This window comes from Lontra canadensis, unplaced genomic scaffold, assembly GCF_010015895.1.
Source record: "Lontra canadensis isolate GAN:19392208 unplaced genomic scaffold, GSC_riverotter_1.0 scaffold69, whole genome shotgun sequence".
NCBI lineage: Eukaryota > Metazoa > Chordata > Mammalia > Carnivora > Mustelidae > Lontra > Lontra canadensis.
In genome coordinates this window covers 7,445,506-7,460,699 of record NW_022631063.1, presented here as the reverse complement: position 1 = coordinate 7,460,699, position 15,194 = coordinate 7,445,506, and the positions used below count along the sequence as shown (strand labels likewise).

General features: G+C 38.4%; 1 long non-coding RNA gene across 1 annotated transcript; it reads right to left on the bottom strand.

The window, feature by feature from the left end:
- Positions 1-2,702: 2,702 nt before the first annotated feature.
- On the bottom strand, positions 2,703-10,943 carry LOC116880934. Its single transcript, XR_004385302.1, has 4 exons — positions 10,920-10,943; positions 8,103-8,165; positions 3,238-3,335; positions 2,703-3,087 (listed from the first exon to the last, which is right to left on the bottom strand). It is a non-coding gene; the product is annotated as an uncharacterized LOC116880934 (long non-coding RNA).
- Between the last annotated feature and the right edge of the window lie 4,251 nt (positions 10,944-15,194).

Genomic DNA, 15,194 nt, shown 5'->3' with positions numbered 1-15,194 from the left:
GCAGCCAGACCAGAACAGTCAGGACATCAAGGACTGCCAACTTCCCTGTTTTTGCTGGACTTCCAATTCAGGACCCATCAGGGAAAGCCTGTGTGTTCCGCAAACCAATCACATAAAATGCCCCTTATTTCTAGTAGCCCGCCTCCAGCTTTCCCAGGCCAACAACTTCCAATCAGAACATACCTGAAAACTTCCCCTTTTTTCAGTTTTATAAAGCTTTCCCAATCCCCTGTCTGCCTTTGAGCTTCTGCCAAAGGCAAGTGATGGTGGCTGACTCTGTTACTATTGCGAGAGCTGAATAAATAGTGTCCACTTGTTCTCATTTGGGTGGTTTTAGTTTCATTCTACAAGTCAATCGCAATTGAATTATGTGGGATGCTAAGGATGCAGCACCCCACAAACACCACCACACCCAGACTTCCCTGGGGCAGCGCCCTAGGAGTCTGTGTTCTATTCAAGGACATCAGGTGATTCTTTTGCACAATTCGAAGAATGAATGTTGGACCCAACATTGAAGAAAAACAAAAGGTTCAGTATCTCAACATCTGGTAAACTGTTTGGTAGAGAAGAAAAGTATGTGAGATTTTGTTTCAGGGTTACAGTTCATCTCTGCCACTTTTGTAACATATAGCCTTAAGCAAGTCACTAAATTTCTCTGATCCTTACTTTTCTGATACGTAAAACAGAAAATACTACTATTTATTCAACTTAACAGAAGATTATCAGAAAGACAAAATAAAATTACAAATGTGAGAGCGTGTTGGATGTGGCATTTAAATGTTATGTATGAAAGCTATTATAGTAAGGAGATATTTACACTTAATTCTCCATCACAACCTCAATTTGGAAATTAGTATTTTAAAACATGTCTTCAAAAAATTATAAATTTTGTAGTTAGTTGTGATTATAGACAGCTTGTCCTTCATGACTGATAATGATGTTATTGTTGGGGCTATCATCCAAGGCTGTGATTGTGACTGATTAAAGATGGGGCATTCTTTCCATGTTTGTCACTGAAGTGTCACAGATGGCTGTTTGTGGCTATGGTGCCAAGTTTGATGCAAAGAAAATATTATAGACTCTATCTAACTAAGAGCAGGGGCTTCTAGAATCAAGATGGCATGTAATAAGTTATTACTAAATAATAGAATTCACTATAGTGTCATTGGCACAGTTTTTTTTTTTTTTTCTTCCAGATTGCTGTATAGGTCAATTAAAACTTTTGTTTCTGGGGCACCTGGATGGCTCAGTCAGTTAAGCAGCTGCCTTCAGCTCAGGTCATGATCTCAGGGTCCTGGCATTGGGTGCCCTGCTCAGTGGGGAGTCTGCTTCTCCCTCCACCTGCCCCTCCCACTGTTTGTGCTCTCTCTTTTTCTCTCAAATAAATAAATAAAATCTTAAAAAGAAACAAAACCTTTTGCTTCCATTGCCTGATATTCCCTGGTTGTGAATTATTACTTAAAAGTGTATATGTTACACATCAATTATATCTCGACTTTTTAAAAGGCAAAAAAAAAAAAAAAAGTGTCTATGAATATATATTAGACCTGCCTCAACTTGCCAAGGGAAGAGAAGGGCCTGTAGGGGGCTGCCAGAGCAGTTCCTCTTTACCACATGCTTTGTCAAAGAGATCACTGCAAATGCTAATAGATTTGATGCACTCGGAAACATATAATTAGCATTCATAAGTTAAATAAAGTAATGACACTGTTCAAGAAAACAAATGTGCCATCTGTGAATTCAAGTCTTGAGGAAATAAAGAGCCACCGTGGAGATGAGCTATAAATGACTCTTGGCTGATATTAAGCTTGGCATGGAGTTAGATGTCTTTTGACATCACGCTTTGCTTTTCAAAAGACTCTTAGTTTCTAAAAATAACAATTTTATTTACTGTTTTAACCGTATTAGTACATCTTTCCACTAAGTTGCTATGTCATCAAATGTTTGATATGTTGATTGTGATGTCATTAGCAATGTGTGTAAATGACGGGTATATATAGGAACTTTTGTATATTTCATTTACATACTGGATTAAATAAGTTGCTGCTAAGTATAAAATAGTACGGATATTTATAAGGCCACCACATACAGCTGTGTAAGTTGTGCACTGCCCAATTCCAGCTCGTTCCCCTCAAGTAGAGTACAATATGAACACTCCTTAGGAGTTGTATAGTACATAACTAGCACAGGCATATTATAGCCACTTTGGAGCTGATAACATCTGGCAAAGCTTGTTTGGTACGCTTTTTAGAAAATAAGAAAGTTAACAGTCTAATGACTGGGTAACAAATACTTTTGTTAAGTAAGAAGTTTTAAAATTCCTTGTTTTTAGCAAAAGTAAAAGAGCATTTTTGACAAATAACTTGGAAAGAATCCACAAAATGAATGGTACTGCTATAATAAAATTCTCTCATTCCCATCTACTTGTCTATGTGAACACGTTTCTTCATGGATTTTATCTACAGAAATGAAAAACAGGAATATCATTGACCTAAACTCTGTCTCATTCCAACAGTAAGCAATACTTAGCCAAAAACGTATAGCTTAAGTGAAAAGAAAATAGCCCAATTCATCAGACTGAAATAATTTTTGAAATTTTTACTTTTAATTTAGACATGTTTATGTTGTTTGATCAATTATAGTAATTGTAATGTTAATTATCCCAGAATTCTCTTTACTACTTAAGAATCAAAGACATCAAATAGTTTAAATTTTAATTTATGTACATTTTCATAGCAGACAAATTTAAAGAGGTGATTAACAAAACATATAAAAGTATACAGACAATCCTTTCTTTGAATGGTTCCAACATGCACGAATTTCAGTTACTGTGGTTTAGTTAACACCAATCCCCTAAAATGAGTTCGAATTTCAATTACTATGGTATATTAACTGTAATTGTACAAAATACAAATTTCGCCCCTAGCTCTTCAATCCATGAATCACCACATAAATAAAGATGAATGTCATGGTCAGTGACTAAACATGTTTCTTCTCTCAAAATCATTGGTGATTGGTCACTGCATGTCTGTTATTCAGTTCACATGAGGACAGCAAAGCTTGTAGTTGTCTTATCTCCTTGTCTGCCTGTGAGAAATATATGTAATATTTTACAAAAATAGATCTTTGAAAGAGGACATTGGCCAACAAAAATGAAAGCACAGCAAAGAATTGAGGGATCATGCCACAAGTGAAATTTGAATCGAATATAATGAAATTCTAGAAGAAACAACTGACCGTGGGAATGTTGACAGTGCCACCACTCGAGAGAGTTGGGCCATGCAGTCAGTGGAAATTGCTGCAGGCCAACTTAGTGACTTCAGTGAGGAAACAGGCTGTTGACAAAAAAGAATGAAGATGTCCCAGAAGAAGTGATGTTAGCAAAAAACTTCACATTAAAAGAACTCATGGAGATTCTTCACAACATTGAAAATGCAAAGGATAAAATGTTGGAAGCGGATCCAAACTTAGAAAAAAAGTCTGACAATTCACTAGGGCATAGATTCTGGTCTCTCTGTGTTGTTAAGTAGTATGACAAAATGAAGGCAAGAACTGTTCAAACTACTCAGTAAAAATTTTTTACAAAGAAATACTTTCATCCTCAGTGTTTCTAACTGCAGTATACTAAGTAAATACTGATCTTGCTATGTTTTTCCTTTTCCTTATTTGTTTTGTAACTAATTTGTAACGAATAGTAAGACAGTTTTTAAAGTTCCTGCAAAAAAGTGTAAAGGTCACAAGACAATTAAAATGTTTCCCACTAATTATTAACATTATTTTTGCACAGTGATCTTGTGTGGTCATTTTTATGCTCCTGCACTACTGTGCATAATGAGGACTGCCTGTATTTTCAGTAAGACAACATTTTCTGGGAGAAGTGGAACAGAAATATAGGCTCAAGAAGAAAAAAGAATGAGCTTAAAAATTTTCCAGTGTTGAATAAAAGGCACAGCATAGGAAATGTAGTTGATGGTATTGTAATAGGTTGCCAGGTGACAGATGGTAGCTCATTTGTGGTGAGCATAGCATAATGTATAAGATTGTATAAACAATCAACAATGACTATGTTGTATGCCCAAAACTAATGTAACATTGTATGCCAATTATACTTCAATAAAAAAGGAAAAAAAATTCACACTGTTAAAGAACAATTTATTTAGGTCTTTTTTATAAACAATTATTTATTTTTTAAGATTTTTATTTATTTATTTGACAGACAGAAATTATAAGTAGGAAGAGGGGCAGGTAGAGAGAGAGGGTGGGGAAGCAGGCTCCCTGCTGAGCAGAGAGCCCAATGTGGGGCTCGATCCCAGGTCCCTGAGATCATAACCTGAGCTGAAGGCAGAGGCTTAACCCACTGAGCCACCCAGGAACCCCCATTTAGGTCTTTTTTTAATGATATTAAGTAATTTCTATACCCATCATGGGACTCAAACCCACAACCCCAAGATAAAGACTTGCATACTCCACTGACCAAGACAGCCAGGTACCCCCTGTTCATGTATTTTTAAATGAATGATGGCAGGTTTCAAATTACTACAGATAGGTTTTATTAAATAGACTTAAAAGTTATTTAAACTCCTATTTAAAATGTAATCCCTGGATTGCCACACTTGCTCAGTCAGTGGAGGGCATAACTTGATCTCGGGGTTGTGGATTCAAGCCCCATGTTCAGTGTTGAGATTACTTAAAAATAAAATCTTTAGTGGCACCTGGGTGGCTCAGTGGGTTAAAGCCTCTGCCTTCAGCTCAGGCCATGATCCCAGGATGCTGGGATCGAGTCCTGCATCGGGCTCTCTGGTCAGCAGGGAGCCTGCTTCCCCCTCTCTCTCTGCCTGCCTCTCTGCCTACCTGTGATCTCTGTCTGTCAAATAAATAAATAAAATCTTTTTACAAAAATCTTTAAAACAAAGTCCTACTTTGTAATATAATATATTAGAAATCACAACCTGGGTGGGGGGCGCCTGGGTGGCTCAGTCAGTTGAGTGTCCAAATCTTGATTTTGGTTCAGGTCATGATCTTGGGGTCATGGGATGGAGCCCTGGGTCAGTTTCCATGCTCAGTGTGAAGTCTGCTTGAGATTCTCTCCCTCTGCCCTTCCCCCTACTCATTCTCTCTCTCTCTCTAGCTTTCCAAAAATAAATAAGTAAAATCTTTAAGAAAAAAGAAATCACAGGCTTAGCAAATGTTGAAACTTATGTTGAAAAGTCTTCAATATCAGTCTGAAGACGTGGAAGTGAGAATGTAATTTTTCAGTTGTTTGGGAGCACTTGTTCAAAAAACTTATGAAAGCCTCAAAACAAGAACTAGTCTGCTTTGGGCGGGGAGGGTCACTTAAAAGATAGCAGTTTATTGAGAATATGTTTTTGGTGCCACAGTTAAAGCTAAATTCCAGATAAAATTAACAGAAGACAGAGTATAATAAACTAGAAACTTTTTCAATTACAAGCAACAGAAACCCAATTCTTATGAACAGAAAAAAAAAAGTAAGAGTATTGGCTCAAATAAACCAAGACAGATACTTTAAAATAAATCAGAGATTAGAGCTCTTTAATGACTGTGTGTCTCATTTAGGAAAAGCCAAATTACTTATAATGGCTTCCTGGACCCCCACACCAGCTGGGCTTTCTGCTCTCACTAGGAACAGCACTGCTTCTGTCCTCACTAATGGCTCTTCCTTTTGCTACAACTGCTTTTTGCAGCTACTGCTTTGTGACCCATTCCCTCCTCCCCATCAGGTTTTTACTCAAGGATCAACTTCTCAGTGAGGTCTTCTCCTACGAACCCATTTAAAATTGTCTCCCTGCCCCACCAGCTATTTCCTATCCCTCTTACTGGCTTTATTTTAACCCATATTTCTTATTACCATCTAGAAAATTATATATATTGGCTTATTTATCAGATTATTGTATCATTTCTCCCACTAGAATGTAAGCTCCATGAAAGCACTGATTTTTGTCTGTTCATAGTTGTTATCGCTAATTCAATTCTGTATTTTTAGAACAATGTCTGCATTTAACAGGTGCTCAATAAATATTTGTTATATAAATGGAAACGTGAATGTATTAACAGGAAGACTTCTGGAATTTTGTTAAAAAACATGCTCAAGGTCCATAGTTCTCTAGGAAATGACGTAAGTGACTTAATCCATAGTAGGATGGATTAGCATATGGTCTAAAAGGTTTGACTTTTTAAAATTTTCAAAATCAAAGCATCTGGTTTATCCCTTCATTTTTTTAAAAGATTTTATTCATTCATTTGACAGAGAGAGAGAGAGACAGCGAGAGGGGGAACACAAGCAAGGGGAGTGGGAGAGGGAGAAGCAGGCTTCCTACTGAGCAGGCAGCGTGATATGGCTCCATCCCAGGACCCTGGGATCATGACCTGAGCTGAAGACGGATGCTCAATGACTGATCCACCCAGGTGCCCCTATCCCTTCATTGTAATTCTCTTATGAGGTCTTTGTCACTTCTCACTTGGCTTACAGGAAGACTTTCCTGTGTTATCTCTTCCCTTTCCTCCCAAGCTGTACATAACCTTTCAATGTCCCCAAACACCACTTCCTGCACATCACTTCCATTAGCTTACTCCTGAGAGCATTGCAGAAAAAATTCAAACTCCAGTGGTTAGCTTTCAAACCTGTCCATAAATTGGCCAAATCCCACTTACAAAACTGATTCCATTACACCCCAGTTTAAACCCTTGACTTCATAACCTCATCACAGCCTCATGAGTATGCTGTGCTCACTCCCATCTTGGTTCAAATTATTCCCTTCATCTGGGAAGCTCTATCCTTTCCATCTCTCCAAATCCTTTCCATTTTTTAAAAAGTAATCTCCATGCCCAGCATGGGTTTGAACACATGACCCCGAGATCCAGAGCCGTATGCTCTACTGATGCAGCCAGCCAAGTGACCTTACTTTCCATTTTTAAGGTGTTCATCACAGTCGACCGCTTTCATAAAGCTTCTCTTATATCACAATTAATCAATTGATGGAGAGCAAAACACTGCACTATATGGTCAATCAGTCCTTTCTTGGCCTAAGTACTTTTACCTTATGCTAATTACTAAGATGCCTCATGAAGCATACTTTGGTATTGTGAATTACGAAAGTACCTGTACCACCCCTTCAGTCAAATTATAACTTCTTCGAAGGGTGTCTTTCCTTGGAAGAGACAGTTCTATACTTCCAGAGACTTTTGTTTTGTTTGCACACAGTAAGTGGCAAGAAAATATTTGTTGAATGATTTTTAGCCTCCAAAATTGCACAAAAGGATTTTCTAGATTTAAGTGTGAGAAGGGCTAAGTTGTTAATAGATCCATGAAAGAATGTTAATTCATACTGAACTGACGATAATAAAATATCTTTTGGACCAACTTGTGAAAAGAGTTGCGATTTTTTTATGTAACTTAATCCAGGAAATGACTAAATGGCAGGAAAAAATGTGAATGAGGAGCACCCAAGTGGCTCAGTCAGTTAAGCATCAGACTCTTGATTTTGGCTCAGGTGATGATCTCCGTGTAGTGAGACAGACCCTCACAATGGGCTCTGTGCTCATTCGGAAGTCTGGGCTCTCTCTCTCTCTGCCTCTCCCTCTGCCCCACTGCCTAAGCTCTCTCTCCAAAATAAATAAATCTTTTAAAAAAATGTGAATGAGGAAGATTTCCATTTTGCAGTGACTATAAAAATCTTATGAGGTAAACAATATTTGGTTTAATTGTAAATAAATATGTACTAGTTGTTTAGATACACAAATGACATTTTATTATTTAAATACATGACAAACTAATTTTTTTTACTCAGTCATGTTTTCCATAAACAATGGGACTTTCAAAGAATTTCTGTGTTAGGAAACATCTACGTTAATATTTTGTTTCTATTTGAACAGTCATCATACAGACATTAGTTTGTATGACATAAACAAGGATAGATATAGCTTTTGGCCTAGATTATTCCATGAGCCCTTATAGAGAACATCAAAAAATCTGTGTACAACAGAACTATCACATTGTCCACCTAAGAAAGAAATCAAATAGGGTACACAATATGGTAATGTATTAGTCAAGGAATTTAATCAATTATAGTTTATATATTTCTTACAGTTAGTCTCATCTGAAGACGTGTTGTTTGGTTATTACATGAGTAGAAGACTCTTCTCATCTTCTGTAAAAGAGCATATCTGATTATGGGGGTGGGGAAGTGGCTATAATTCTAGTCCCACTCACACTATTAACAGAGCTACTCCACCCCATTTGGTGCCTGCCTGCAGTTGCCCTAGTGACACATCAGTTATCCCTTGAAGGAGCTTACGAGACTGCAAAAAAAAAAAAAAAGTCTTTTCTAACTCTCTTTCAGGGCTAGTATAAACCAGGAGCTAAAAAAGTGAAATGCTATAAAAGCAAATCAATATATGGGCATATCAGGGGCACCTGGGTGGCTCAGTCAGTTAAGTATCTGAAATTGGTTTCTGCTCAGGTCACGATCTCTGGGTCCTGGGATGGAGCCCCACCCACATCAGGCTCTGCTCACCAGGGAATCTGCTTCTTCCCTCTCCCTCTGCCCCTCCCCGCATTCATACTTTCTTTCTGTGTATCTCTTTTTCAAAGTCTTTAAAAAAAAAGGCAAAAGAAAAAAAAGATGGCTAGATAGAAGGATGTATAGGTATGTGAAAAAACAAGCAGAGTTAAATGTTAATGGTAAAATTTAAATAATAGGCACACATGTGTTCACTATAAAATTAAAAGGTTAATAAAGGAATATTACAAAATACTCTGTGTCCCTGAATTTCACAAGTTACATGAAGTGAAGTCCTTGAGAGACACTATGGTGGTTTTAAAGTATACCCAACATTCTTTAACTCCCTCTTCAAAAGTGGACTCTAATTCCCCTCCATTTGAATGTGGGCTTAACTTAGTGTTCTGTTTTAATAAATAGAATATGGCAGAACTGATGGTGTTTGGCACCTGAGACTAGGTCACAAAAGGCATTGTGGTTTCCTCTCTGCCCTATCTCTTGGATCACTCACTTGGCAGGAAACCAAGTCTTTTGGGACACTCAAGCAGTTCTTTGGAAAGGCCCAAGTGGTTGGAAATTGAAGCCTCTTGCCAACAACCAGCAATGAATTGAGACTTCCTGATAACAAGCTGTGAGGAACTGCAGCCTCCTGCCAGAAACCATGTGAGCAAGCCACCTTGCAAGCAAAGCCTCCAGCCTTAATGGAACTTTCATGGCTACAAGCCTAGCTGACATCTTTTTTTTTTTTTTTAAGATTTTATTTATTTATCCAAAAGAGAGGGACAGCGAGAAAGGGAACACAAGCAGGGGCAGTGGGAGAGGGAGAAGCAGCCTTCCCGCTGAGCGGGGAGCCCAATGCGATCTCGATCCCAGGACTGTGGGATCATGACCCGAGTGGAAGGAAGACGATTAACGACTGAGCCACTCGGGCAGCCCCCTAGCTGACATCTTGACCCGTTAAAGATCCTGAACAACTCAGTAAAGTGCTCCTGAATTCCTCACCCACAGAAACTGTGAGATACTGCTTAGCTTTAAGCTGTTAAATTCCGAGGTAATTTGCTATGCTGCAATAGATAAATAGAGCCAACATACGACCAAAGTTTACTCAAGAAAAATTATACAACATGAATAGTCCTATATCTATTGAGGAAATTGAATTAGTAGCTAAAATTCTGCCAACAAAGAAAACTCCAGGCCTGGATGGCTTCACTGTTGAATTGTATCAACATTTAAGAAAGAAAGAATGCCAGTTATTAGATTAATTGTTTTTCTTTTCAATGTCATTTTTTCCTCTGACTGCTTTTTCCATCTTTGGTTATCAGTGATTTAACAGTGATGTGATTCTATGTGTTTTTTCCTTTTTATTTATCCTGTTTGGGGTTTGTAAAGACTCTTGAATTTATTTTGCTGTTGTACATCATGTTGTAAAGTTCTCTGTTATTATCTTTTAAAACACTGCATGTTTAATTTTTTTCCTCCTCTCCTATGTTTCCATGTTAGACCTTACATATCTTCCATGTTTCTTTTCTTCTGTATTTTCACTATTTTGTCTCTCTCCACATCATTCTGGTTGTTTCCTTCTAACTTGTGATCATTCACTAACTCTTCGGCTGGGCCTGTTCTGCCGTCAAATCCATCCACCAAGATTCTAATTTCGGTCATGGTAATTTTCAGTTCTAGTATTTCCATATTGTTTATGTAATTTTCAGGTTTTTTTGCCAAAATTCTCATAAGTTTCGTTTGTGTCTGAAAATGCTAATATCTTTCTAATATCTAGAGGTCCTGCAGATCTGTTTAAATGAAAGCTTCTGCTTCTTCTGGTATTCATTCATGTCTTTTGGTGTGGCTACATTTTGTCATATGCTCCAAAAGGTACTTGCAAAACTATTTATAGAATCTATTTTGAGGCCTACTGCATTAACTTTTCTACTGCTGCATAACAGTATTACCACAAATTTAGCATCATAAACAACAGACATTTCTTATCTCATAGGTTCCGTGGATCATGAGTCCAAACACACCTCCACTGAATCTTCTCTTCCAGGGTCTCACAAAGCCAAACCAAGGTGTCAGGCTGAGCTATGATCTCAGCCGAGGTCCCACTAGGAAGGGATCCACTTCCAAGCTCACATAGTTGTAGTATGCAGTTCCCTAAGGGCTACTGCACCAGGGGCCTACTCTTTGCTGTTGGCTCGAGGCCACCCTCAATTGCTTGCCATGTGGCCCTCTAAAGTCCTGTTCACAACAGAGCAGCTTGCTTCTTTGAAATTGAGAGAGAGAAAATAATAATAATAATGATAATAATAATAATAATAGGGGTGCCTGCATGGCTCAGCTGGTTAAGCCTTGAACTCTTGGTTTTGGCTCAGGTCAGGATCTCAGGGTTGTGAGACTGAGCCTCACCTTGGGCTGCATGATCAGCAGGGAGTCTGCCTGGGATTCTCTGTGCTCCTCCCTCCTGCTCACATGCACGTACTCTCCCTAATAAATAAATCTAAAAGGATAAAATAAAATAAAATAAAATAAAGGGAGAGAATTCATTAATAAGATAAACATTATAATCTGATATAACGTAATCATGTCACATTATCACATACATCCCATCATCTTTGTGGTATTCCATTGATTAGAAGCAAATCATAAGTCACACACACACACACAATACCAGGATAGAGGGATCATGGGGGGCCACCTTAGAGTCTGTCCACCACACTTGGATATTAATTTCCTCTTGAGGGAATCTAGATTTGCTTCTGCCAAGCACCTGGGAGGTCTAAATATCCTAGGTAATCTCATTTCCTTACTGAGTTACCTAAAAGTAAATGTGTTTCAACATAATCTAGTTTATTAATTTACAGCAAAACAAAGATTCAAACAAAGAATTACATTTTTAGCCTAGAAAAAACAGACGGTACAAATTTTTCCCATTAAATTATGTTGAAAATCTACTTTTGGAGCTTCTCATAATGAAAAGAAAATTCTATTATTACATAATGGAAATTTATGCCTAAAACACGGGAGTCTAGAAGTTAGCATAGAATTATAAAACTTTCAAAGTAGTTGGTGTTTTGCTAATACCCTCATGTGAAACAGTCTCTTAAATGTTGAATATTCCTACTACTATACATTGTATCGCTCAAATATGCATCGCTAATCTTGAGAAAGAAGAACAAAGCTGAAGTATCACAATCCCAGATTTCAGTATATATTACAAAGCTGTAATAATCAAAACAGTATGGTACTGGTACAAAAATAGACACATAGATCAGTGGAACAGAATAGAGTCCAGAAATAAACCTAAATTATGTGCCCAATTTATCTACAATAAAAGAGGCAAAAATATACAATGAGGAAAAGACAGTCTCTTTCATAAATGGTGCGGGAAGGGGTGCCTGGGTGGCTCAGTCAGTTAAGTGTCTGATTCTTGATTTTGGCTCAAGTCATGATCCAGGATTGTAAGATCCAGCCCCACATTAAGCTCCGCACCAGGTATGAAGGCTGCTTGGCATTCTCTCTATCCCTCTGCCCCTCCCTATTCTCTCTTTCTCTTAAGAAACAAAATAAAACAAAACAAATATATTAAAAAAAAGAAAGAAATGCCTCATATTTAAAAGTAATAATAATAATAAAAATGGTGCTGGGAAAACTGGACAACTACATGCAAAAGAATAAAACCAGACTCTTTCTTACACCATACACAAGCATAAATTCAAAGTGATTAAAGATCTAAATGTGAGACTTGAAACCATAAAACTCCTAGAAGAAAACATAGGCAGTAATCTCTTTGACATTGGCCTCAGCAACATTTTTCCAGATGTATTTCCTTTAGGCAAAGGAAACAAAAACAAAAATAAACTACTAGTTCTACACCAAAATAAAAAGCCTTTGCACAGCAAAGGGAAACATCAGTAGAACAAAAAAGCAAACTACTGAATGGGAGAAGATATTTGTAAATGATATATCCAATAAGGGGTTAATATCCAACAAGTATAAAGAACTTACACAATTCAACACCAAAGAAATGATCCAATTTTTAAAATGGGCAAAAAATACGGGCAGAGAGCCATTTCTCCAAAGAAGACATATAGATGGCTAAGAGACACATGAAAAGCTGCTGAACATCACTCATAATCAGGGAAATGCAAATCAAAACTACAGTGAGGGGGCACCTGGGTGGCTCAGTGGGTTAAGCCGCTGCCTTCGGCTCAGGTCATGATCTCGGGGTCCTGGGATCGAGTCCCGTGTCGGGCTCCCTGCTCAGCAGGGAGCCTGCTTCCCGCCCCCCTCTCTCTGCCTGCCTCTCCATCTACTTGTGATCTCTGTCAAATAAATAAAATAAAATCTTAAAAAAAAAAACCTACAGTGAGATAATACCTTACACTTATCAGAATGGCTAGTAACACAAAGACAAGAAGTGGTAAGTGTTGGCAAGGATGTGGGGGAAAAGGAAACTTCAGGCACTGCCAGTGGAATGTAAATTGATGTAGCCACCATGGATAACAGTATGGAGGTGTCTTTTTTTTTTTAATTTTTATTTATTTATTTGACAGACCGAAATCACAAGTAGACAGAGAGGCAGGTAGAGAGAGAGAGAGAGGAGGAAGCAGGCTCTCCGTGGAGCAGAAAGCCCGATGTGGGGCTTGATCCCAGGACTCCAGGATCATGACCTGAGCCAAAGGCAGATGCTTTAACCCACTGAGCCACCCAGGCACCCTCGAGGTTTATTTTTTTAAAAAATGGGGCACCTGGATGGCTCAGTCATTAAGTGGCTGCCTTTGGCTCAGGTCATGATCCCAGGGTCCTAGGATCGAGACCCACATCAGGCTCCCTGCTGGGCGGGAAGCCTGCTTCACCCTCTCCTGCTCCCCCTGCTTGTATTCCCTCTCTCTCTGTGTCTCTCTCCATCAAATAAATAAATAACATCTTTAAAAAAAATCTTTAAAAAAGTGTAAATACTATATGATCCAGTAATTCCACTAGGGGTATTTACTGAAAGAAAACAAAAACACGAATTCAAAAAGGTATATGCAACCCTGGGGCACCTAGGTGGCTCAGTGGGTTAAAGCCTCTGCCTTCAGCTCAGGTCATGATCCCAGGGTCCTGGGATCGAGCCCCACATCTGACTCTCTGCTCAGAGGGGAGCCTGCTTCCCTTCCTCTCTCTGCCTGCCTCTCTGCTTACTTGTGATCTCTGTCTGTCAAATAAATAAATAAAATCTTTAAAAAGATATATGCAACCCTATGTTTATTGCAGCATTATGTATAATAGCCCAGACATGGAAGAAATGTGTCTATCATAGTAAAAATGTGATGTGTATACACACACACACACAGAGGAATATTACTCAGCCACAAAAAAGGATGGGAGTTTGCCATTTGCAACATGGATGGACCTAGAGGACATTATGCTAAGTGAAATAAGTCAGGGAAAGAGATATACCATACAATTTCACTTATATGTGTAGTTTGAAAAATAAAACAAGTAGAAACAGACCCATAAATATAGAGAATAAACCCATGGTTGCCAGACATGTGCGGAGTGGAGGGAAGGGAAAAGTGAGGAAGAAGAGTAGGCTTCCCGTCATGGAATGAGTGAGTCACAGGATGAGAGATACAGTATAGGGAATATAGTTACCGGTATTGTAACAGCCTTCCACAGTGACAGATGAGGGAGTCACACCTGAGGTGAACATAGCATGATGCATAAACATGTAAAATATAAACTTGTCCAAACACCATGTTGTACACCTGAAACTAATGTAACACGGTATCAACTAAACTTAAAGAGTAAAAAGAAAAACCACAATAAAAAATGGGGCACGTGTGTGGCTCCGTCAGTTAAGAATTTGATTCTTGATCTCAGCTCAGGTGTCAATATCAGGGTTGTGAGTTCAAGCCCCATGTTGGGCTCCATGAAGTGTACTTAAAAAAATAAAAGACTTCGTTCCTAAATAGAAATAACATACTGATGAAACCAGCACACTGGAATTATAGCCTGTGATGCTGATATAAACTTAAAACATTTGAAGAACATTATTTCATTTAAAAAAAAGAAAATCTGAAATTTGTATAAACTTGTGCAATAGATATTGCATCTGTATCAGTTTTTAAACTGATTTGGGGGGCACCTGGCTGGCTCAGTTGGTTGAGCAGCTGACTCTTGGTTTTGGCTCAGGGCATGATCTCAAGGTCCCGGGATCACCTGTGTCAGGCTCCACACGCAACAGAATCTGTTTGTGGATTCTCTCTCTGACCCTCCCCCTATTCATGCTCTCTCTCTCTCTCAAATAAATAAAATATTGACTTGGGAGTAGGACATTATATACATTTGGGAACCTTTTATTGTTACGTGAATAAAGTGACAGGCTTATTCTTAAGATCTGTACCTACGAGATATGCTTTTGAAGTAAGCATCTAAGAAAGTAAAATATATACCACTCTATCCGGGAATAAATTTTAAAATATTATCTACCTATCAACCACCTTTGGCAGACACTAATTGCACCTACCTTAATTCTGTACTCCTTTCTTCCCCCAATTTTTCCCAGGCATATGGTCATCTGGAATAAAAGCTGTATTTTCATCCTTCCTCGCATCCTTCTCCCTCATGGGGGACTGTGACTAAATCTTGGCCAAGAAAATTAAGTGAGGGTGCAACCTTCTCACTCATTGCCCTCTG